The sequence below is a fragment of the Myotis brandtii genome, unplaced genomic scaffold, assembly GCF_000412655.1.
Source record: "Myotis brandtii unplaced genomic scaffold, ASM41265v1 scaffold251, whole genome shotgun sequence".
Classification (NCBI taxonomy): Eukaryota; Metazoa; Chordata; class Mammalia; order Chiroptera; family Vespertilionidae; genus Myotis; species Myotis brandtii.
Genome location: NW_005359516.1, coordinates 620,685 through 643,800, shown reverse-complemented (window position 1 = coordinate 643,800; position 23,116 = coordinate 620,685). Strand labels below are relative to the sequence as shown.

Below are 23,116 nucleotides of genomic sequence, written 5' to 3'. Positions count from 1 at the left end.
CTCTCCCTCTTCCTTCCTCTCTGAAATCAATAAAAATATATTTTTTTAAAAATAAAATAAATAAATGCTACTTTCTTTCCACTCTTTCCAGTCTCTCCCTACTTTATCCCCACCTCTAAGGAATATATGATGAAAAAGTTTGGGAGAGAGACTAGGATATATGTGTGTGCATTTAGCTTGTTGGAGCACAGCTTGCAGGCATCAGGGTTCTTAAAAAGACCTCAACATCTTCTGAGGTGAATGTGAAATAATGATATCAGTCTCCTATTATTAAATTTTAGCTGTCAACCAAGTTCCTAAAAGTGGGTCTGATTACATGGTTAATGTTTGTATCATGATTAACATTATCGGAAAGAAAACTACTTCATTCATGACTCAGAGGTCAAAATGTTCTACCTTTCAGGCATACTGTAAAGATCAGAACTAGTGACTGATGGTGCCAAACTTAATTTTCTGCCAACTATATAAGAAAAGACCAATGTGACTTTTTTCAGTTTTCGAATTGGAGAAGGCCTTAGGTCAGTGATGGCGAACCTTTTGAGCTCGGCGTGTCAGCATTTTGAAAAACCCTAACTTAACTCTGGTGCCATGTCACATATAGAAATTTTTTGATATCTGCAACCATTGTAAAACAAAGCCTTATATTTTTGATATTTATTTTGTATATTTAAATGCCATTTAACTAAGAAAAATCAACCAAAAAAATGAGTTCGCGTGTCACCTCTGACACACGTGTCATAGGTTCGCCATCACTGCCTTAGGTGCAACTTTCTCTGGTCATCCCAAATCTGAGTTCATCTGACACCAGCTGCCTCTACCATGCCACTGAAGTTCAATTCTAACAAAATCAAAGTTGCATATCTTTGAAGTTGCATATCTGAGGTGTACCAGTGGGGAAGTTGGTTTCAAGTCTTCTCTGGCCCCAAGATTGGTCCCCTGGGCCCATCTCCAAAAAAGGCTGGTGATGACATCACCAAAGCAACCATGATTACAAGGGTCTGAAGATTATAGTGAAACTGACCATTCAGAACAGACAGCCCCAGATTGAGGTATTACCTTCAACTTCTGCCCTGATCATCAAAACCCTCAAAAAACTACCAAGAGACAAAAAGAAGAAGAAAACATTAAACACAGAGGAAATATCGCTTTTGATGGGGTTGTCACCATTGCCCAACAGATGCAACACCCGATCTTTAGCTAGAGAACTCTCTCGAACCATTAAAGAGATCCTGGGGATGGCCCAATCTGTGGGCTGCAATGTTGATGGCCACCACCCTCTTGACATCAACAGTGGTGCAGTGGAATACTCAGTTCTTAACTTTGTAGTTAAGAACTACAAAGGAAAATATTTCAATTAAAGATCACTTACCAACAACAACAAAAAAAACAAAAAAAAAGAAAGAAAGAACCAATGTGATGCCCAAAGAGGAAATAACACAGTAAAAAAAATCTTGATTCAAATCCCAGCACTATCTCTTATTAACTGTAGAACCCTGGAAAAGTTACCAAACCGATATAATGTAACATAGTAATACTGGCATCTAAGTCATAAGACATGGGTTAACTCTGGCTGGTATAAATGAATCTGGTCTCAGGGTTATTTTGAAGATTAAATAAAATAATATGCCCAAATAGCAAGGCATAAAGTAGTGATAGCACCCAAATGTAGTTTGCTTGTCTTTATCATTATTTCCAGATATTCTTATTTTAATTTCATCCACTTGTTTGAACTTTATCCTCCCTACCAAAAGCCTGCATACAGCATCTAGTGAGAAACACAATATAATAAGAAAAATATTGCTATTTATTTAGAGTTTTCTATTAGCCAGACACTGGGCTAACTGCTTTATACAGTTTATCTCACTTAATCCTTACAACTTTCATAAAGTAGTTATATAATTCTAGTTTACAGTCAAGGAAACTAAGGTTAGATAATGTGCCCAAAGAAACTGAGGCTAAGAGTTTAAATAATTTGCCCAAAGTCAGTTGGTTAACAGAACCACAGTTACTTTTGACCTACCAGATATCTCTAATTCAATACCTTGTTCCTTCCAGAGGCAACCATTACCATGAGCTTATGATAAACATTTCCTTGCTCTTTTTTATAACTGAGCACATATGTATGCATCTATATACAGTATTGCTTAGTTTTGCCTATTCTTAAATTTTATACGAAGGGAATATAGTACTGTATACTTTTGTGCCTTTTCTTTCAATATTATGTAAATAATGAGATGACTCCAAGTTGTTCTCCCTTACCTATGGTTCATCCATTTTCTTATTGTATAACTAGTAGCCCTGCGCACAAATCTGTGCACCAGTAGCTTGCTGCCACCCTCCTGTAGCTCTCCGCCACCCACTTGTAGCTCGCTGCCCCACCCTCCTGCTGATCCGTGATCTGGTCATTACCCGGTAGGTCGTTACGCGTCAAGGTGTAATGACCATTTGCATATTACATCTTTATTATATAGGATGTTCTATTATATGAACATATTTATCAATCCTACTGTTTTTGGACATCTGCATTGATTCCATGTTTTAGCATAATTATGTACATTGGTGCTGTGACCATTTCCTTTATATGTGACCTGATGCAAATGCACAGAACTTTCTTTAGAGGAGTGATCTTTAAAGAGACACAAACCTACATAAAGGATACACAAATAATACACAGAGACATTCCAAATGGTAAGCATATAGTTTCTCAATAATCCAATTTCAGACTCATAATTTCCATATATACTCCTTCCTTAATCCTAGCTTGCTGCCCTGCCCCCTCCTGTAGCTCTCCGCCACCCACTTGTAGCTTGCTGCCCCACCCTCCTGCTGATCCGTGATCTGGTCATTACCCGGTAGGTCGTTACGCGTCAAGGTGTAATGACCATTTGCATATTACATCTTTATTATATAGGATGTTCTATTATATGAACATATTTATCAATCCTACTGTTTTTGGACATCTGCATTGATTCCATGTTTTAGCATAATTATGTACATTGGTGCTGTGACCATTTCCTTTATATGTGACCTGATGCAAATGCACAGAACTTTCTTTAGAGGAGTGATCTTTAAAGAGACACAAACCTACATAAAGGATACACAAATAATACACAGAGACATTCCAAATGGTAAGCATATAGTTTCTCAATAATCCAATTTCAGACTCATAATTTCCATATATACTCCTTCCTTAATCCAATCTGCCTAAAACAGGCTACATTTATAATACAGTAACTTTAGGAAATAATATTGATTAGTTCTGCCTATTTTCTTACTCCCTGCCCATCCCAAACCCTAGCTATTACTATGATACATTGGTTCTGAATATAAAACTCATAGAAGGGTAAAATGCTTAGCTTGAGGGGAAGGAAAAATTAACAAGTCAATTCTATAATAATGTGATAAATTATTATATGAGTTATGAACAATGTTCTTTAGAAGCAAAGAAAATTATTTAACTACCTGGAAGAGTTATGGAAAAAGAGATGGCAGATATTTAAAGTAGGCCCCGAAGAGTGGGTATGGGTGTCAGATGAAAAATGATCGAATGGACAATCCTTGCAAACAGTCAGTGAGATATAAGTGGATGTGACTAGGTACAGCTTCAGGAAAAACGATTAAAGGGGGTAACTGAAGTGGGAGATGAGCCCTTTTGTCACTAGAAAGGTAAAGATTTACACTAGAAAGAACAGGGTACATAAAAAAAGAAGATGCCAGGATAATTTGTACTTATAATAACAAATAGGATGTGGGTAAAAAGTTCCTAGATGTTACGTAAGACATATTAATAAAATGGAAGAGAAGAGAATGTTGAGGGCACTAAAGCTCAGCCTCAATCTCTCCACTGGAGCCACATGTGCCAGCAGGAGCTGCTCTAAATCTTATCCCAAAAGGGAGTTGTCCACGGGTAGAGACTGCTCCTCAGTATAGGGATAAGAGAGGAATACAAATTTATGAACAACTAACTGTCCTCCCACTATCCACTGCCATGTTGCTCAGTAAACTCATTAATCACCATATAAATAGAGAAATCCTATAGCATGCCTTATAGATCTGCCCTTGTTAGAAGCAGACAAAATTTTGATAAAATAGATAAGCTGCCACTTGATTTTTTATTCGGAGCTCAAATTAAAACCGGTTTCTCTATGTATGGCATCTTAAATATGTAAGGCATGAATCTCCAAACTGGCCTATGGGCCTCTTAACCCAGCTCAGTATCAGCTGCTCTGGAATGATAACTGCCTAGCTTTGAGGTGACCATCCCTCCAGAACTTTAGTGAATGTCCAACAACCCTAAATGCAATCTTGAAATTCTCTTCATTACCTAAATTTCAGTATATCACCCAGATATTTTGGTGAAATGTGGAGCAACAAAGGAAAAAAAAAAAGTTATTCATGTAAAGTCCAGAAATAATCAAAAACACTTTAATCAGGCCTGGCTGGTGTGGCTCAGTGGTTGAGCATCAACCTATGGACTAGGAGGTCACAGTTTGATTCCCAGCCAGGGCACATGCCTGGATTACAGTCTTGATCCCCAGTGTGGGGGATGCAAGAGGCAGCCAACCAATGATTCTCTCTCACCATTGATGTTTTTCTCTCTCTCTCTCTCTCCCTCTCTCTTCCTCTCTGAAATCAATAAAAATATTTTTTAAAAAACACTTTAATCAGTCAACTTTATAAACTTCTATGTCCTTTGTCCAATTCCTAGAGTAGGTGATGATAGATTATAACATAAGCACAAGCATTTGAAAGAGTTAAGTGACTGTTGTTTGATAAATGATGAAAATAAACTCTGAGTATCCACCATGACTCATTTTCTATAGTCGGATGCTGGAAACAAGGCTCTTAACCACTACACTATACTAAAATTTAGGTAATGAAGAGAATGAGACAAGATAATTTCTCTACAATACCTTTTATAAACTCTATGGTTCTGAAAAGACCTAAAATCAAATGATGTTAAATAGAATTTCTCTATCTACCTAAAGGAACAAGTAATACCCTCTTCCTTCTCTTTCTCACTGTGGTGATTTCAAGTAACCAGTTTATCAGAGTTGCAAAAGAAACACAGTTTCTGTAATGCACAGTTCAGGAACAAACATAAAAAAATAGGTATTTGGGCTTGGTAGGGCTGTGATAGGCACAAAAGTTCAGTTCAGATACAGTAGGACCTTGTTTCTTGAACTTCATTCATTCCAGAAGGCTGATTAAGTGATTCATTCAAAAACTGAATCATTTTTTCCCATTATAAATAATGTAATATATGCCTCAAATCAGAAAGCCCCTTGTTCTCAGTAGAAAATAATGCCACAGAAACAAACCCTACATAGAACAACAGTTTCTGCTGAGCCACAGAAAGAAAACATCAGCATCTCTATTATCAATATCTTAACCTCCTCCTTTTAAATTTCTATTTTTCTGCATATGTTTTATAATATATATTTTTAGTACTTGCATATAATTTATAAATAAATACACCTAAGGAGGATAAGTGTACTCATTGTTTACTGATAGTAATACACGGTCAAAAAATAGACAATGAGCAAAAATAACAATAATAACATCACTAAAAAGATGACTTTTAAGTTTCCTTTTATACCCTAAGGTCTTAGGATATTCTTAGTTATGTTAACAGGTTACCAGGTGATTCCTACAGCACTATGTTGACTGCCTGTATCCTGCAATAAAGACCATTTTCAGAAACTTTCAACTAAACTTGAATGAAGGATAAATAATGCATTTGTCATCTGATAAGTTCCTTTCTGTATAATCAATATAAGTATATGTCCAGGACAGTGCTTTGAGGCTCACCAAGTTTAAATAATCTTATCAGAACTAGTAGAGCTATGGTTCTCTATTGATCCCTGAAATATTAAAGTTTTTATTTGCAACAAAGAGACTCATTGTTCTTACCTTGAAAAAAAAAAATTCCTACCATAAGACTGGAGTAAAGAAAGTTACTATCTTTAAACCATTTCAGCTTACAGGCAAAGCACAGGAACTTAGTGGAAGTGTTAATTCATACTACTTACCTTGCTGGAGGAAAATTTGGCAATATGTATCAAAATTTTTGATGAAATTTGCCCTAATCGGTTTGGCTCAGTGGATAGAGTATGGGCCTGCGGACTCAAGGGTCCCAGGTTCGATCCGGTCAAGGGGATGTACCTTGGTTCCAGGCACATCCCCAGTGGGGAGTGTGCAGGCGGCAGCTGATGATGTTTCTCTCTCATTGATGTTTCTAACTCTCTATCCCTCTCCCTTACTCTCTGTAAAAAATCAATAAAATATATGTTTTTAAAAAATTTTGATGAAATTTATACCAATAAACTGGGAATGAAAACCTCAAAAATATTGGGAAAATACCGAGCCCAGGCGAGCGGTGCCCCCGCTCCCCCAGCCTGGCCCGGAGGGAGGGAGACAGGATTTGTTCGTTCATGCTTTCGTGTCAACATGTAACCATACCAGGTTCTGTGTTGAATCAGTTGTGAGCCTGCGGCCATGAAGTTCAAGGGTCTGAGAGGGCACAGATCTAGAGACTCAACATATGGCTGGATAATTCAGGAAGGCCTCCTTGAGAAGGAAACAGGGTCAAATGGGGAGGTTTGTTGGGAGCTAAGGTGGGGGGATAGTCTTTGGATATAGGGGCTGCTGTCTCCTGGCACAGGTGGCTTCTGGGAGGGCTGGACAGGACTCGTGGCAAGTGGCGAGTCCATGTTGGCTTTAGAGGTCGCTGTTCCTTTCTGTCCTCCTCCTTCTCCCCCCTTTGCCTGTCTTCCCTCCGGACCCCTGGTACCAAGGCTTTGAACCCTGTGTGACCCTGACAACCCATGTGTCTATCTGCAGTGCCGGATGGAGTGCCGCGATGTGCCAGCCGAGACACTCTACGATGTCCTACATGACATTGAATACCGAAAGAAGTGGGACAGCAACGTCATTGAGACTTTCGACATCGCTCGCTTGACAGTCAATGCTGACGTGGGCTATTATTCTTGTGAGCAAGTCCAAGCACACTCCCCTAGCCTCCTGCAGGCCTCTACCAGCTTCCAGCTGAGGCTCCTCCTCCCTGTGGTCGCTCCCACAGCCAGCGTGCTCAGAGACCTGAGTGCTGAGATGTTGGGTTGCCCTTCCTGACATCCCTGTCCACTCCCAGACAGTTGTGAACACACACACACACACGTACACTAAAACACATTATGCACTCCCATGTTCATGTATGCACATTCCACACAAACACGTGTACACATGTATACAACCCACAGCCATATGCCACGTATTCACAGTCACATGTTTTCATGTACCTACATCAAATAATACCGTTATTTTCCCATACACTCACATATATTAAAAAAACCTCAAAAATATTCAAAATATCAGAAATAAAGCAGCAGCTCCATCAGAACTGTGACAAAAATAACAAAACTTGCAAACCCAACTTTAGAAACAACAGTTCTAGATGGTGAATACTATCAAAAAGCCTGTTGCTACCCAGGGCAACCTTCTGGAAACTCTGAGCAATGACAAATGAACTTGGAATCCCAGTTGACCACATACTGATAGAATCACAACGAAGTAATACCCAAATCTTTGGCAAAGATGTGAGCTTTATTCAACATACTCTGAATCTATTAACAGAATACAAGCATTAAGTCATCTCAACATGGCAAGAACATGCACATTAAGGCCTAAGAATTGACAAATTGTGAACAAACTAAACACATCAAAAAAAAAAAAAAAAAAAGTCCAAACAACCTCATAGCAAATTCACTTGAGAGCTCTTTTCTCCAGGAAAAGAAAAAATAATGCTGTCAGTATTTAAACAAGGAAAATGTGGGAGAGATAATAAATATAGGAAAGAGGATAAATATAGGAATAGTGCACTTAAAATTATTGCATCTACAAATGCAACTTTAAAAAGAGGTCTCACAGTTTTGTAAAAAATTGAAAATACTTAAAAATAGGGTCTATGCTTACCCATTTGGTATCTTTCCCCTCTTCAAGATACTTGCCCAATATCTGCTGGAAACCTGTCCTAATGAATTTATAAATCTATATTACCTATACTGTAAATAGCTCAGCTATCCACTATATAATCTACACAACTGTACAAAGCAACCACACTGAAGAATTAACCTAAAAAGACCAAACCTGAACCTCCACAGTGAATTAGACATCTTTAAGACATCTGACTATAAAGTTCCCAGAGGTTAGGCTGACCGGAGCCTCCCAGCTATATGCATAATCTATACCCTCACCTTTCCAAGTAACTAATGACTAGGGTATACAGCTCTGGGGTTCTAGCTGCAGACAAAGAACAGCAAGCTGTCTCTGGCCCTTGGCTTCCCATCAAACAGGATGCTGCTGCTTTGACTATGGATTCTAGTACAACAAGTTAGATAATTTTGCTACAGACTCATTTTCCTCATTTACTTCAGAGTTTATTTAATTTTACTCACTTGTTTTTAATAGGTCTCGTTGCCTATTTTGTCTGTTAGAGCTCTGACAAAAAGAGACAACGGTCTGATGCAGCCCATCCTACAGCATGAAGAAATGAGTGGTCTGGTTACTAGAAAATTTAGCGACAACATTTTGACTTGAATGAAAGAGTCTTTAAATTTTTTATTTCATGAACAGAACCCAACAGTGCAAAATGTTAGTACCAGAAAAAAATCTGCTCAGGTATACAGCAATCTGTATTTTGCAGCCCCTCTTCACTTCTGGACCAAACAGGTGATCATTTCTCCATTTAACTTGTAAAAGAGCTACTGCAGAGGCCATCCCCATGAATGATTAGCCTTAGAGGACAAGCAAACTGACTAAAACAGGGAGAATCAAGGAAATTTCAAGGTCTTTCTAGTAGCATGCTATAATGAAATGAAGCCTTTTCATCTCCACCTCAAGTATATTGAGAAATTTCTATCTGCTTCTCCTATCAACAAACTGTTGCAATTTAAAACTGATCCTACACAACATGGGACTTGTCCTAGTTTGTCAAAAACTGCCAGGCAGCAAAAAATAAAACTCCTGACCAAGTTTGTGTAATAACATGGGAAATAAAACTGCAAAAAGGACACCTGAATTTTTTTTTAGAATTTATTATAAACTTCTGACTTTTTTAAATAAGTCTGGTTAACAAGGGCAAATTCTGGGTCATGCTGTACAAATTTGATAATTGAAACCAATGACAATTTAAATTTGACATACTTTGGGGAGGCTGTTTTCCCAGCTTAAGAAACTGCCAGAATGTTGTATATTGAAAAGAGACCACTACCTAATACTGGCCAAAGGCCTCCATACTATAGAAATGTCTTAAAAATTCAAGCTAAATAAAGCCCTTAGAAAGATTTTCTTCCTCCAGAATTATTCAAGAACCACTTTGCCAATTTACCTACTCCACATGAATGGTCTTTTCTGACTGGAATACCGTCTGAGTCATTCTTTTAAAGGACAATATTTTGCTCGTCCTCAGTAAAAAATGTATAATCCAATACAATTACATGCCAGCATCCTCAATAAATGCAGTCAACATTATGCAAGGAGCTGGCAAACCTGAGGCATAGCTGTTCTAATACTGATCATATAAAGTAAAAAGAAAAAATATTGACTGCATGAGGCTTTTTTTGACCCTTGCTCAGCTTAAGACTCTAGGTAAAATTTTTATGACTTCAAAGAAAAAAAAAATCCTTTTCTGATCCTTAGAGCCTACTCCTTAAATGTGGCACAGGAGTTGGGAACTGCAGACAAAATTTTCTGAAAAATCAGATGATAATTTTCAGTGAGATAAACAAGGATTTTTGTTGTTATTGTTTAGTCCATACCCTAAGGATTTGATTACTCTTTGGCTTTAGCTAAATGTATGCCTTTCTTCTCCTCTGCTTTCCCTTCCTACCACTACCCCCACAGAGAATGAAAAGCAGTATCTTATATGCCAATTACATGGCTTTAGGTATGACCTTAGAAAACTAGCCTTAATACGTAATTATTGCCAAAAGGAATAATTCCAGACCCTGGTCAGGTAACTCAGTTGGTTAGAGCATTGTCCCAATACACCAAAGTTGTGGGTTTGATCTTCAGTCAGGGCACATACAAGAAGTAACAAATGAAAAAAAAAAAAAAGAAGTAACAAATGAATGCATAAAGAGGTGGAACAACAAATCAATCTCTCTCTCTCCTCCTCTTTCCCCTCCTCTCTCTCTCTCTAAAATCAATAAATATTTTTTTAAAGAATAATTTCAGACCAACTGTAGGCAGCCCTTGATTCATTCAATAAATAAATTCCTGGGAGCCTATGTATTGAAGCAAATATTGGTAAATCAATGCATACTTCCCAAAAGTAATTCACTGATACTGAAGTATTTAAAGATGATATGATATCTAGGATATACTTCAAAATTAGACAAGGTAGGCAGTGGGGGAAAGGGTAAGTAGTGAGAGAATCAGGTGAAACAAAATTTGTTGTGTGTTTAACTGTTAAGACTGTAACAAAAGTACATAGAGATTTAGTATATTATTTTCTTGAGTTTTGTGGATTTTAGATTTTCCACAGTAAACTTAATTTGGAAACAAAAAAGAATGTGGCAGAAATTGGTTGTATCTATCAAAATTTTAAATTTACAAAGCTTAAACTCAGTAATCCCACATTTAAGAATCTATCTTACAGAAATATCACTATCAATATGTAAAGAGATATTTATAAGACTACATTATTGTTTGTTAGAACAATGTAGGGAGGGAAAAGGAGACATTCTCTAAATGTCCACCACAGAGGAGTATGTAATTCCATACAACAGAATATTCTGCAATCATTTGAAAGAGCTAGAAGTTTTGACTTATAAAGATATCGGACATATATATTATTAAGTAGAAAAAAATAGATGTGTATATGGTAATTCTCACTTAGAAAGAAAAACTATAAGACTACATGTATATACAAATGTGTGTGTACATGTTTGTATAAGCAAAGAAAAAAAATCTAGAAAACTACACATCAAACTAATAATAATGCTTTAAATGGGGGAGTTTAGGAAAGAGAGGGAATTTTACTCATGTACTTCTAAATTTTTTTTTTTTTTACAATCTATATATATAAAAGCCTAATATGCTAAGTGTCCTCTCGGGAGTTCAACCGACTGGGAGTTTGATCGCTCGCTATGATGTGGCTGACCACCAGTGGGTGGCACAGAACAAAGGAAGGCCCCGGCCAGCAACTGGCAGCCACTAGGGACCCTGCCAGTGCACAAATTTCATGCACTGGGCCTCTAGTAAACTTATAAAACTTAAAAATATTTAAAAATCCATTACAATTTAAAAATAAAATATGTGGTACATAAAAGTTTCTCCATAAACAAAAGGAAATTTTAAATGAATCAGCTAGGAATGCCACACCCTCATGATATGACATAAAATAATTTCATAAAAATAGAAAATAATAAAGCTTGAAGGAAAATCATGTAAACTACTCTACTTTCTATAAAATATGAACAGAAAAGAAGAACTAAAACATTGGGACACTCAAATAAGTTTGCAAAACTTCTAGAGGATAGTCTTGGATAGAGAGAACTGAGGCAGACTGGGTGACAAAAGACTGGCAGTATAAAACAAAAGAAGGAAGAAAAAGACTGAGAGAAAATATAGTTACATAAGTGGGAAAGGGTCATCACATTTTATGAAAACAGTATTAAAAATAAGGGTAAAGGCCCGGCCAGTGTGGCTCAGTAGCTGAGGGCCAACCTATGAAATGGTAGGTCACGGTTCAATTCCCAGTTGGGACACATGCCCAGGTTTGGGGCTCAATCCCCGGTGGGGGGCATGCAGGAGGCAGCCAATCGATGATTCTCCCTCATCATTGATGTTTCTGTCTCTCTCTGTCCCTTCTTCTCTGAAATCAATAAAAATATTTTATTTTTTTTAAGAATAGGGGTGGAGGATGGGACAGAGCAGTTAGTGGCTATAGAAAATTTTTAGAGTTGTCCTTCATTTTAAAAAATCTAGTGAATATCTTTTTTTTCTAGAAGGGGTTGGTCTGTTCCCAGTAAAATTTATTTATGCACACTGCCATTTCCATTTGTGTGTGTGTGTGTGTTGTATGTGTGTTTTATTGATTGATTTTAGAGAGGAGAAAGAAGAGAGAGAAATATCAATTTGTTGTTCCACTAATTGATGTATTCACTGGTTGATTCTAGTATGTGTCCTGACCAGGGATCAAACCCACAACCTTGGTATATCAGGAAAATGCTCAAACCAACTGAGCTACCTGGCCACGGCATAAATATCTTCTATTTAATGTATACTGGCTTCACCCTAGAGGGTAACAACTTGAGCCAGCAGGAGTAACTCTGGTTTCCAGACCTCCATTTCAATGTGATGAGACAACCACATGCATTTACTGTCCTTCCTCCTGAAACCCCTTACAGAAAAAGGTATAAACCCATTACTCCAAAAGAACAAGAAAAGACCCTGCAGCCAACAAGAAATAGCAACAAATTTCTGGAAGACAAAAGCTGATAAACAGCAGTAAGGATGAAACAGGGTAGCACAAAAAAAGAGTCTTTGCCAAAGAAATGAAATCCAAAAGGGAGTTTGAGAACCAACCATAACCATGGAGATCAGGACTCAGAATGCCAACAATAATGGAAGCACTGAAAACAAATAGATTAACTGAAAGAGTGAACGTAGAATAGTCAAACCCCTGCATACTTACTCCATACATGGATATTCAAAGAGCCAAAGCTAATCCTAGGCAAGGCATCATGGGATTTTTCTCTGGAGAAGTAATGTAGCCTGAGAATATACTAAAAACCATCAAACTGTTCATTTTAAATAAATTTCATAGTGTGTCAATTATATCTCAATAAAGCTATTTTGAAAAAGGAAAAAGCACCAATTTTTCTTTTTTTCATAGTGGAAAATCAATTAAAATTGAATGTGAGTTTTTATTAATTATTAATATAGAAACTGACTTTTTACTTTATGTTTAAGAGATCTTTTAAAAATAAACTTCATTTGTGATGAAAAAACATTCACCTTAATAAACATTAATTCCATGTTTCATTTCAGTTTCCTCTTCAAGTAAAATTAAATGTAATACTTTTTAATAGAAACAGCATTATAGTATATCCAATACCCAATTTCTATGAAAATTATTTTCTTCTACTCACCCTCCTATTTGCATATTTGTGTGAAGTGATGTTGATCTGGAATGATGTTCACTAAAAGTGAATAATGGTCATTTCTCAAAAACAGATTTTTGCCTGATATGTATTTGTGTCATCTTTACAGTTTTCTATTCTGCTTGGTTTTACTTTTACAGATTAGCATGCATCACAATTAGAAAAAGAAAAATAATTTAAAAATTAAAAGACATATAATATGTCTCTCATTCTAAGAAGGTGAAGCAGACATAGTTTTTGCTATTCTTCCCACTACGTATAACTAAAAACTCTAGACATCATATACAAAACAAACATTAAAAGATCTGAAAGGTGGAAGAAGAAGGCAGATAGGCTTGGGACCTCAGGACCAAAGAAACAACACTGGTAAGTTTCCTGAATTTTCTTTTTGCTACATATCCCAGCTTGAAACTAAAGAGACATAATCAGGTGCAAACAAACAAACAAAAAAAGCCCTAACAAAAGCCTGTTCTCTCTATCCAAAGATAACAAAAGAGGTGGCCTACCAAAATAGAAAACATTGACACAATCATTGTTGTGTTCTAGACAAACACTACAGAAAAAACTGTGGCCCCACCCACATTCACACAAGCACAGGCAGAGAGGGAGCCAAGATTTCCACCCTCCAGAAGCACCCAATACCCTGGTCACGGTGTCAGAAAAGGCCAAGAAGGGAGCTGGGACTCTCACCCCCAACAGATGGTTACAATCCCCTCTCTCACACAATGTTATTAGCAGAGACCATATATGGAGCCAGGACTCTCAGCTCTAGCAGATGAGGAGCCCCTTTCAGGTCAACAGAGTCCAAGAGGGGAACATGGAAGCTTCCTTCACCTGGCAGTAATGAAGCATTAATCCACACCTCTTGCCAGAGCAGTGTCTAAGAAAGCTAGCTAAAGGGTAGGTTTAAATGAGAAACAGGGTCTCAAAACATGATATGAAACTGTACAGTTTTCAATTAAAAATCATTCTTCACACCAAGAACAAGGAAGTTGTCAAAGTAATGAAAAAAGATAATCAGTAGATGCCAGAAATGACAGAGATGTCAGAATTATCTGATGACTTTAAAGTCGTCATAACAAAAATGGTTCAACAAACAATTATGAACACACTTGAAACAGATTGAGAGCCTGGGGGGGAAAAAATAGAGCAAAGAATTACCAAATGGAGAGTTTAGAACTAAAAAATACAATAACTGAAAAGAAAACCTCAGTAATGGCCTCAGAAAGAACAGAGGCAAGAATCAATAACTAAGGAACAGAGGCAAGAATCAGTGAATTCAAAGATATAACACTAGAAATTACATTACCTGAATATGAGAAAATAACATGAAAGAAATAAACAGCACCCCAGGAGCTGTTGGACAATAACAAAAGATCTAACATCTATGTCACCAGAGTCCCAAAATGAGAGTGGAAAGATGACGGAGTAGGAAACTACTAGAAGAAATAATGAATTAAAACTTCCCAAATTTGGCAAGGGACATAAACCTACAGACTCTTGAAGAAGTTCAGCAAACCCAGACAGGATAAACCCAAAGAAATCCATGCCAGGACACATTGTAATTAAACTCCTGAAAACTAAAGACAAAGAAAAAAAAATCTTAAAAGTAGCCAGAGAAAAGTGACACCTTTTCTACAGGGAAAAAATAACTTGAATGACAGCAAATTTCTCATCAGACACCATGGAGGCCAGAAAGAAGCGGCACACTTTTCAAGTGCTGAAGGAAAAGAACTGCCAACCCAGAATCCTACACGCAGCAGAAATAATCGTTCATTCCTTTTCAGATGAAGTAAACTAAGCCAGTCTCATGTAAAGAGAATTTGCTGCCTACTCTTTTAAAAAATGTCTACAGGAACTTCTTTAAACAGAAAGGAAATGATTTTTTTTAACAGGAATCTTGGAACATAAAGGAAAAAAGAACACAGTAAGCAAAAATATGGGTGAATATAACAGGTTTTACTTCTCTTGAATTTTCTAAATTAGATTTGCTGCTTGAAGCAAAAATTAAAACAGTTAGACATAGTCCTAAATGTCTATAGAGAAAATATTTAAGATGGTTATAAATAGGAGAGGATAAAGGAACATAACGGGAAGTGAAGTTTCTATACTTCACTCAAACTGGTAAAATGATGACACAGGTAAAATGTGGTAAGTTATATACTAAATAATGTTAACAACTAGAGAAAACACCAAAAAAATTTTTCAAAAAGGTACATTCAAAACCAGTGTAGATAAATCAAATTGGAATTTTAAAAAATGTTCAAGTCACTCAAAGCAAAGCAAAAAAAAATAGAGAAACAAAAGAAGGAGAGAATAAACATAGAACAACAAATAAAAAGCAGAGTTGAGCCTAAGCATATCAATAATTACATTAAATATAATACCCCTCACAAATATAAACATAAATATCCCTAAGAAAATATTGGCAAATAGAATTCAGAAGTATATAAAAAGAAATATGTTACACAGTGACTAAGCTAACAGTGACTAACTATTCCAGGGAGGTAAGCTCTTTTGCTGTGTTTGTTTTTTTATTAAAAAAGCTGTGGGGTAGCCCTAACTGGTTTGGCTCAGTGGATAGAGTGTCAGCCTGCGGACTGAAGGGTCCCAGGTTCGATTCCAGTCAAGGGCATGTACCTTGGTTGTGGGCATATCCTCAGTAGGGAGTGTGCAGGAGGCAGCTGATTGATGTTTCTCTCTCATTGATGTTTCTAACTCTCTATCCCTCTCCCCTCTTCTCTGTAAAAAATCAATAAAATATATTTTTTAAAAAAAGCTGTGGGGTAAAATAGTCTTCCAGTTTTGATCTTGTTGGTATACACTTGAAACATGACAAGCTCTGTGATAAAAGCATACCCTTTAGCACTATAATATTGTATACTGGAGCAGTGACTATTATCAAGACCACAACCCGGGCATATGCCCTTGACTGGAATCGAACCCGGGACCCTTCAATCCCCAAGCTGACGCTCTATCCACTGAGCCAAACCAGCTAGGGCTATGTAGTTTTTAACTTACGAAGTCAGTACATGTTTTGTTAGATTTATACCTAAGTATTTCTTTTTTTAAAAGTGATTATAAATGGTATTGTGTTTTTAATTTTGGTGTCAATGTATTAATTGTTAGTATGTAGAAATATAATTAATTTGTGTGTGTTTATCTTGGATCATTGTGACTTTGCTGGCCTTCATCATTTATCTAACAATAGAACATTTTTCTAGTATTCAGAACACTGGAAATATCTAAACTCAAAAAAAAAAGAAATGATAGAAGTGCTCTAAAAAAAAAAAGGTTTTTATTAATGTCATTGTTTTGCCATTATCTGAAGATCAAGATGATTATCAAACCATGGTAGTGACTGAAGGTAAATTCACTACAGTGCAATGTGCATATCAATGTGCTATCTTCAAGACTGAATAGTAGTTGGTTGTTTCAACAGTCATAATCCATATGTATCACCACAAATCACATTAAGGTATTCTAATTGGTTGCACTGTGACAGTTCTTGCTCACAGATGTTTCACTAGGTAATGTATTTTAAAGTTCTAAATTAAAATTATGCAAACATATATTATATGCTTAAACTTCTTTTAACAATCATTGCCTTTGAGAGTTACATATCTCAACTTTTTTTAAATTCTAAATCTAGAACAAGAACTTTCCAGACATTCCAAGTAAATAACCTTCTTAATAAGACACATATTTTCCAGCCAGTATATTCTAAATTATATAGCTTAAGGCAAAACACCTATAGTTATTTTACTTGTTGGCAATTTTTTAAATGACTAACATGGGTTGGGTGTTGTTGTTTTGTTTTTGTTTTTTAATATATTTTTATTGATTTCAGAGAGAAAGGGAAAGAGAGAGAGACAGAAACATCAATGATGAGAGAGAATCACTGATCAGCTGCCTCCAGCATGCCCCCCACAGGGGATCAAGCCCACAACCTGGGGCATGTGCCCTGACCAGGAATCAAACTATGACCTCTGATTCATAGGTTGACCTACACTCAACCACTGAGCCACACCAGCCAAGTGGGTATTGTTTTTTAACATCAAAATTAAGATTATTTGCCCTGGCCAGTGTGGCTCAATTGGTTGGGCATCATCCTGTAGACAGAAAGGTTGCCGGTTCTATTCCGGTCAGGGCACACGCCAAGGTCGCAGGCTCAATCCCCAGTAGTGTGCTTGCAGGAGGCAACCGATGTTTCTCTCACACCATGTTCCTCTCCGCCCCACCCCCTTTCCCTCTAATAGAAAAAAAAAAAAAGGTTTTTTAAATCCTTGGGTGAGGATTAAAAGTAGTACTTATGAAGAATAACTAATGTATAAGCAATGCATACAGTCTTTCAGATCAGGAATCATAGAGACTGAACACATGCATTTTACTTAGGAAAGTGTCTAGCATTTATAAGTCTCTCAAAGTGATCAATGATCCAAAAAAGGAAGAGAGGAATAATGCACTTTCCAACTCCCAATATAAATATTATCAAATCTATGCCTTAATTAAGCCAAAACCAGCAGTGAACTGTATTCTTTGGCTCTCTGGAAAACTGCTTTTACTGAATTGTGCTTTGGTTATGCCATATGCTTTCGCTAAAGGACAATTCAGGAAACAGCCTGTCACATATTGCTGCATTGACTATATGGGTACTAAAGTTACATTATATAGGACCTTCTTTTTGAGGACATATGGGAGAAACAGTTCTCTGGTCTTACTCAGAACCAAGAATAGTTGTGCTTCTCCTAAGTAACTACTTTTTTATTTTACAACACCATAACTCAAATAACTGAACATGTCTCTTTTTTGTACTAGTTGCTAGAAAGTCTAGCGACAAAGTGATGGCCTACCTTTAAAAAATGTACAGGCCTTCAAATACAATTTTTTTTGTGCATCTAATTTCCCTCCATATCTTTTTCTTTTTGGAATTCAGTAAGTGGCTTCTCCACTAAGAAATTACACTTGGAGCCCCGGCTGGGTAGCTCAGTTGGTTGGAGCATCATCTGGATGTGCCAGTGTTGTGGGTTCAATATCTGGTCAGGGCACATGCAAGTATCAACGAATGAATGCATAAATAAGTGGAACAATAAATATCTCTCATCTCTCTCTCTCATTCTCTCAAATCAATAAATAAATTTAAAAAAAAGAAGAAGTTACACTTTGACTCAATACCTCTCGATACATCAAAAATGTATTCTTGCCTGGTTGGCATGGATCAGTGGTTGACTGTCAACCTATGACTCACAGTTTGGTCAGGGCATATGCCCGGGTTGTTGGTTCGATCCCCTGTGGAGTGTGCAGGAGGCAGCCAATGATTCTGTCTCATCATCGATGTTTCTATCTCTCTCTCCCTCTCCCTTCCTCTCTGAAATCAATAAAAATATATTAAATAAATAAATAGCCAAAATAGCCTGGCCTAGAAGCTCAGTTGGTTAGAGCATCATCCCCATACACCAAGGTTAGGGCACATACAAGAACCAACCAATGAATGCATCAGCTAGTGGAACAAATATCTCTCTCTCTCTCTCTCTCACTCTCTCTCTCTCTCTCTCTCTCTCTCTCTATCAATAAGTAAAATAGCCAAAATATTTAAATTTTCCATTATTGTTACTTATTTCTTAGCTGAATGTTCCTTAATTCAAATATTGGAACCAAGTCCATGCAACATCAGTTGGTCTTTAAGTAACTGTCTCCCTTGTTTTCGAAATACTACAGCAGATACTACCACACTGCAAAAATGGCTTTACTCTTCTTTCCCACAGCAAGAGCAGACACAAGAAACAACCTATTAAACACCTTAGGTCTCAAAATGTTTAAGCTCAGGTATGTGTGTGTAACTCAATTTCTACTAACTCCTCCCCCTCAGTATTTTTGCTTCTCCCCGTACTCCCCAGCTTCTCAACCCAGATTCACACATTTCATAGATAAGCCACTCACTAATTCTATCTCTCTAAGCTGCTTTCAGCTGAAAGCTTGATTTTGATATGTGATTAAATCAATCATTACATGATTAACAGATACTGCAAACTATCAACTTCGATGATATAAAGAACCAAAATATCTATCTTTATTATCCTCAATGTCCAGAATATGCAAACTCATAAATACAGAAAGTAGTGATTGACTGGGGAGGGAGGGGAGACAGAATGTAAAATGACTGCTAATAGGTATAGGATTTCTTTCTGGAGTGATGGAAATGTTCCAAAATTAGATTATGGTGACTTTTGCACAACTGTGAGTATACTATAAAACCACTGAATTGTACACTTTAAATGGGTGAACTATATGGTATATGAATTGCATCTCAATAAAGCTATTTTTAAAGGTATTGTATTTTACTGTTAAACTTAAAAGTTATATGGTATTGGAAGGAAACTAGGCTTTGGGTGGTAAGCACACAATAGAGTATACAGACATCAAGTTATAATGTTGTATATCTGAAATTTATATGTTATTAACCAATGTTACCTCAATAAATTTATTTTTTTAATTTAAAAACAAAATCTGAAATAACAATTAAGAACGAATGTTAACTGCTAGTATTCACAGAGCAAATTAAGGAAATGGCCTACTGAATAAGTGATATGAGAGAAAACTAGAAATACAGAGATGGGAATATAGAGCTATTGTACATGAGTGATTTGCAATCAATATTTTAGCATTAGTGCTACAAAGCTGGAATCAATATTATTTTAAAAACAAGACAGGACCCAGTATCTTATGAGCCTCTTTCCTCATCTGCAAAATCAAGGCTTGAAACTAACAAAATAATATTTAAGATGAAGAAAGAGATGGCTGCTTTCCCAAAAGGATTTACTAGGCAAAAGCCTCTATATGCATATATGCTTGGGCCTTTAAGAATTACAATAAAAAAGGAAAGGCACTCCCTTATGATATGTGGAATTGACTAACATTGCATGATTATTCAATATTAACATAAGGAATTATATAATGAAAAAGTCAAGCTACTGTGACTCTTTAAACAAAAAGGAATGACTGGAAGAATAATTTGGTATACAAGGGAAAGAAAGCAAGTAATGATTCACAAGTAATAGCTGGCAAAAGAAAGAGTCTGTCTGGTTAGGCAAATATAGCTAGGTGGATTTTTGTAAAGAGCAGGAATTTTAGGGATAGACATACTAATCTTATGTCTGCTATCAATTTATTGTTTCTGTTCTTTCATTCCTCTTCAGTTACAATACCTAACTCAGGAATAGCTAAGAATCTGGTGTCTAAAAAGGGCTATCTCAAAAGATGGGAGAAAGAGAAAAGACTAAGAAGAAGGGTAGAGGAGTTTGAGATAGACAGTTAAGGGTAAAGTTAGGAAAGAAAGCCTACTGCCTTAATCAATCCTGGCTGATGATTGTGATGAGAAAGCAGGATATAATGATGATGGGGGTGCATCCAAGGAAAAGCATGCATCAAGTCTGTGCATGCTACTGTCTCTGAATGGGAAAACGAAAAAAGGTGAGATCAGCCCCTATGAATATGGGCAGAGGCAAGCTAGACTAAAGACAAAGACAGTGCGTTCTACTTGTATTTTTAGATGTTCAAGTGATTGAATCTTGGGTCTGAGAGTAAGATTTAGGGTTATCTGCCAACGACAGGATAAGGCCAAAAATGAAAAGCCCCTAATAATGATACAGGGAGTTAGGAAAAGCAATTAGAACTGATAGGATAATGCAGAGGTTCTCAAACCCTTTTTTTTTTTTTTACCAGGTCCACTTAGGGCAAAAGATGCCTTAATTCATCTAACCCCATAAAACCCCACTTTCCAGTGAGAAAAGAACTCAGTGATAACAATGAAGTAAGTTTTATACATATATATATATCGTTTTTTAATTGATTTCAGAGAGAAAGGGAGAGGGGGAGAGAGAAAACAAAACATCAACAATGAGAAAATCACTGATCGGCTGCCTCCTGCATGCCCCAAGGGGATCGAACCTGCAACCTGGGCATATGCCCTGACCAGGAATCAAACCGTGACCTCCTGGTTTATAGGCTCAACCACTGAGCCATGCTGGCCAGGCACAATGAAGCAAATTTTAGGAAGAATGGGTAACTTGTATTCGAACCATAATTCATATATTCTTATGTCAAGATACTAAAGGCTCTAACCAATTTGGCTCAGTGGATAGAGAGTCGGTCTGGGGGACTGAAGAGTCCTGGGTTCTATTCTGGTCAAGAGCACATGCCCAGGTTGGGGGCTGGATCCCCAGCAGGAGGCAGCCGATCAATGGTTCTCTCTCATCGTTGATGTTTCTATCTCTCTCTCCCTCTCCCTTCCTCTCTGAAATCAATAAAACTATATTTTTTTTAAAAGATACTAGAAAATTACAGGCCAATATTCAGTTGATACAAATATGCATTACTATTCAGTGGAGGGTTAACATTATAAATCACAACAAACCAAACTGATCAGTTGAAGTCATTTATCATATAAGCCAAGAACTACAGCAACGGAAAACCACAACCAACTCAAGACAACACTAATGGTGTCTGAGAAAGAATTCTTCCTAAAAACTCTGGTAATCCCAACTGCCCCAGTGGGAGCTTTGCTTGGCTGCCTACTGCAGCTCAGCAGCCAAATTTCTTAGCAGCATACTGAAACAGCATCCTCAGTAACTCTAACAACATCTAGTTTTGTGAAAACCAAATAGTAATAACCATTAATAATGCACTTATAATACTAGTAAGTAACCTTTGGTTCTTATAAACGATAATGAATGAGAATCATTTACTCAAAGACTTAAAGAAAATGAATAGAGAGAAAAGCATCATGATCACAATGGACGGTCATGTTCAAGGATAGCCCTTGGAGAGCTGTGCTAACAACGTGTCCTGGAAAAGGAAGCTGTGCAGACGGAGGTGAGTAAAGTCCCCAGTCTGCCCCTCCTGCAAATAATCTTTCGAAAGGCAATATCCCCATACAAAAAAAAAAAAAAAAAGCAGTGAGTAATAACTCATTTTTGAAGGGAGAAGCAGTGACCCAAGACAGTACAAGGTGGATACGACAGTTACCTAAATACTGGCGACATGGAGATCTGAAAGGGCCAGAGGAAGGATGAAGAGGAGTTAGTTCTAGGGCACTAGGAACCTGGGGGGAAAGGGACAGGTAGCTCCAAATTGGGCTTGGCAAGTAATTAACAAGGTCAGGTGAATGGTAACCCCCCAATGGAGGCAGGACAACAGAGGTGAGGAATGCAGACTCTAGAGCCGAGGAATCTCAGCTCCCCCACTTTATTGTCTCAATAACACTGTTGGGCAAATAAGTCCCTTAACTTCTTTGTGCCTCATCCGTAAAATGAAGGTAATAATAATACCTAACGGGAACGTGTTCCGGTTTAAGAAGTTGTATTTGTAAATTGCTTAACACAATGTCTTGCACTATCTATATAAGTGATACCTAACTTTTGTTAAATAAATCGAGGGAAGTGGGGGTTTCTTTTGACACCTCCAAATAAAATGGAGGTGTGGGGGGCAAAGTAATGGTCAGGGGGAGATCATAGTAACTTTTTTCTCGGCGATGAGACCGCCACGGGCGGCACCCTGGGGAGAGGTCGGCCTGCTGACAGGGTTAAGGGAGCACCCGCTCCCAGGAGAGGGGCACGGGTCGAGGGAAACTTCCTTCCTGGCCCAGGATTTTCAGGAACTCATTTCTGAGAAGTGGTTGTGATTGTAAGGAGGCAAGAGTTTAATTTCCAAGCAACAGACCATAGGGTGAAATTCTATTTTGTCTGCAGAGCGGAATGGGGTTCGAGTCGGAGGGAGAGGGGAGAGGTCCTCAGGGGAAGAGGTGGGAAAGCCACCATCCGTCCGGCGCGTTCCGGTTGCCGGGCGCGGGCCAGCCTCGGAGGGAGAAGGAAAGTTGCCGCGGCCCGAAGGGAGGCAGGGTGCCTCCGGGGTACCTGGGCTGTGGAAGGCGGCGACCGGGAAGCCCACGTCGG

The 23,116-nt window shown here is 37.5% G+C and overlaps 1 protein-coding gene across 4 annotated transcripts in view; it reads right to left on the bottom strand.

The window, feature by feature from the left end:
- EXOC6B (exocyst complex component 6B) overlaps positions 1–23,116 on the bottom strand; it is a 524,781-nt gene that overhangs the window by 478,544 nt on the left and 23,121 nt on the right. The window contains exon 1 of one of the 4 annotated variants that reach the window (XM_005867757.2): positions 6,033–6,066. The exons of the other annotated variants lie outside the window; for them this stretch is intronic. The gene's annotated coding sequence lies outside the window, so the exon portion shown is untranslated. Of the gene's footprint in view, positions 1–6,032; positions 6,067–23,116 lie in introns of those variants that run through there. 4 annotated transcript variants of the gene reach the window in all.